This window comes from Geospiza fortis, unplaced genomic scaffold, assembly GCF_000277835.1.
Source record: "Geospiza fortis unplaced genomic scaffold, GeoFor_1.0 scaffold261, whole genome shotgun sequence".
Taxonomy (NCBI): Eukaryota; Metazoa; Chordata; class Aves; order Passeriformes; family Thraupidae; genus Geospiza; species Geospiza fortis.
Genome location: NW_005054578.1, coordinates 474,367 through 477,401, shown reverse-complemented (window position 1 = coordinate 477,401; position 3,035 = coordinate 474,367). Strand labels below are relative to the sequence as shown.

The window sequence follows — 3,035 nt, the reverse complement described above, 5'->3', positions numbered from 1 at the left end:
CTGGGGCAGTGCTGAGGGCACGGGGGGTGCTGGGGCAGTCCTGCTGCAGGGGTCCAGGGCAGAGCCAGAGCTGCCAGGAGGGCCCTGGGGCCTGGCCAAAGTCCCACAGGGTACCAGGCTGGGTGTTGCTGCCGTCACTCCCCCTCAGAGCCCCCCATCATTTCTCATCACTCGTAATGCACTCGCTGGGCTCTGCTCTAGGAGATGGTGGCAATTACAGCGCTGGAATGCAGCACCCGCAAGGTGCTGAGCTCTGCACTTTGCAGTCCTCCCACACGGCCCCGAGTGCAGTCTGCACCCCCACCCCGAGCATCCCCATGGCCCCACCAGCAGGGAGGGACGCCCGTGGGGTGCTGCCCAGAACGTGGGGAGCACAGGGTGTCCCTGGGCAGGCAGGGCCAGGCACAGGGCAGGGACGCTCCTGCTGGGGACAGGGGCTGATGGCAGCGGTGCCTCCCCAGCAGACAGACGAGGCGGCGCAGACAGACAGCCAGCAGCTACACTCCTCAGACAACACGGACAAGCAGCAGCCCAAGAGGTTACACGTCTCCAACATTCCCTTTCGATTCCGGGACCCCGACCTGCGGCAAATGTTTGGGGTGAGTAGAGCTCCCTCCAGCCACCACAGCTCTGCTCTGTGCTGCACCAACGGGACCTTGGCACTGTCACCTCCCGAGGGACGTCCTGCCCAGCCCCTGTGTGTGGAGCAGAGGGTGACACAGAGCCCTTGTCCCCTTCCCAGCCCTCATTAGGACTCAAAGCAGTGTTAGTTAATGAAATTTTGGATGACACTCCCCAAGTCCTGTCAGAGTGGGAGCCGTGGGAGGGACAAGGGCTTTCCCCTGCATGACCCTGGGGGTGCCCAGGTCTGGCCCCCAAGGCAGCCCTCTGCCCATCCCTGGCACAGAGCCCCATGCCAGCAACTCTGGGTGCAGGGCCAGGGGCTTTGCAGGCACTCACCCCTCTGTTCTCTCCACTTGCAGCAATTTGGGAAAATCCTGGACGTGGAGATCATTTTCAATGAGCGGGGCTCCAAGGTGGGTGATGCCCATGGCCAGCACCTTACAGCCAGTCCTGGGGAGGGTGTCAGTGGAGCCAGGTTGCCCAGCAGTGCTGTAACCTGCTCTCCCCTCCTCTCCTGTCTCGTGGGACCCTGGCACGCAGTGCCCCGTCAGTGCCAGCTCGGGAGGTGGTGCGGGTCCCTGCACCCGGCACTGGAGGGAGGAGAGGGCTCGCTGTGTCCCAGCACGGGCAGCTCGTGTCCCTCTGTGTCTGGATGTCTCTGTTGTATCTTCCCTGCTCTCTGTGCCCCTCTCCCAGACTCTTCTCCCAGCTCGTGGGCGATTCTGGGGCCTCAGCCGGGACCCCCGGCCCCTGCGGGGACCCCAGCCTGGGCTCTTCATCTCTGCACTGTGGCAGCCTCACCTCCTGCGCCAGCTCTCCTGATTCACCCCCTCTCTCTCTCTGTCCCCACACCCTCTCTCTGTCTCTCTCTGTCTCTTTCTTTCTCCTTTTCTCCTCTGCTCACAGGGTTTTGGGTTTGTAACTTTTGAAACTAGCACAGATGCCGACCGGGCACGGGAGAAGCTGAATGGCACCATCGTAGAGGGCCGGAAGATTGAGGTGCTCAGATAAGTGTGCTAGTGCCGTGCCATGCCTGCGTGTGCGTGTCCCCTGCCCGGGCTGGGGGGCGCCCAGGGGGCTGTGCATGTGTCCCTGAATGTGGCACGGTGGGAGCATGTCTGCGGGAAGGTCGGCGCTTGGCACAAGGAGTGTCCGGCCCAGAGGACCCTCCCGGCTGCACGGAGAGCTGGGTGCCAGCTGGGGCTGCATTCTGCTGGTACAGACAAGGCTGGCACAGCCCCGTGCCCACAGCAGCCGCCCCAGGCTCTGCAGGGAGCTCTGGGGCTCTGCCCCGCATGCCACCCCCCTGCTCTGTGCTGGGAGGGAGGATCCACCAGCAGCTCCACACCTGCAGTGCCAGCAGCTGCCCAGCCCCGCAGGCTTTGATTTCTCCAGGCTTAGCCCAGGATCAGGCTCTGCCCATGCAGCTCCCCGCTGGTGGCTGGCAAGTGGTGGGGAGCAGGGTGGCACATGGCAGAGGGAGTGGGACAAAATGTCCCCAGCAGTGCTGATGGCAGAGAGGGAGCCTGGCAGGGCACAGCAGTGCCCCATGGACAAGGAAAACATCATCCAACAAAACCGGGCAGGAGCTCACGGGCAGCATGTCGGGCTCAGCCTGAGCATGGCACCGCAGCTCTCAGGGCACCACCAGCAGCCTGAGCCACGCTCACAGCTGGAGATGGAGGCCTGGGCTGGCTGGAGGCACGGGCAGGGCTGTGTACAGCGGGTGCTGCAGGCAGAGCCTTGTCTCGTGTCTCTGGTGCAGCTGCATCCTCTGCCCCGGCACCCGAAGCAGCAGCAGCAGCAGCAAGGGGAGCTGGCTGCAGCGGGCCCTGGACCCCAGCCTGGCCAGCTCCACATCCCCCAGGCACTGACCCTGTCCCTCTCTCTGCAGGTGAACAATGCCACGGCCCGTGTCATGACCAACAAGAAGGTGGCCAACCCCTACACCAACGGTAAGGGCCAGTGTCCGGGGAGCAGGGGCTGCAGCAGGCAGGGGCACCTCCAGGCACCGGCACTGTCTGGCTGCCGTGCAGCTCTGGCAGTGAGTGCCCTCCACACTGCAGGCAAATGGGAGAGCAGCTGCTCCTGCCCAGTGCAGGAGTGCAGCCCCCATGCCCTCCTCCTGCCTGGGGATGGGGCTGCTGCCCCTCAGAGCACCATTCAGAGTGCCCTGTCCTCAGCGGCTCTCCCTGCCCACAGGCTGGAAGCTGAACCCGGTGGTGGGAGCAGTCTACGGCCCCGAATTCTACGCAGGTAAGGTCAGGCTGCAGCAGCACCTGCTGTGGGTTCCCCCCAAACATCAGCTCTGCCCTGTGTCTGCCACTGCTCTGTGCAGTGAGCAGCCCCTGGCCCCTCTCCCTGTTCTGCACACCTGCCTGGACAGTTCATCCTATCCTATCCTATCCTCT

The 3,035-nt window shown here is 64.2% G+C and overlaps 1 protein-coding gene across 1 annotated transcript in view; it reads right to left on the bottom strand.

Annotated features, from left to right (window-relative positions):
* The window catches only part of ENGASE (endo-beta-N-acetylglucosaminidase), a gene marked incomplete at its 5' end in the record, with an annotated part of 20,510 nt that overhangs the window by 7,944 nt on the left and 9,531 nt on the right, over window positions 1–3,035 (bottom strand). The window lies entirely within an intron of this gene.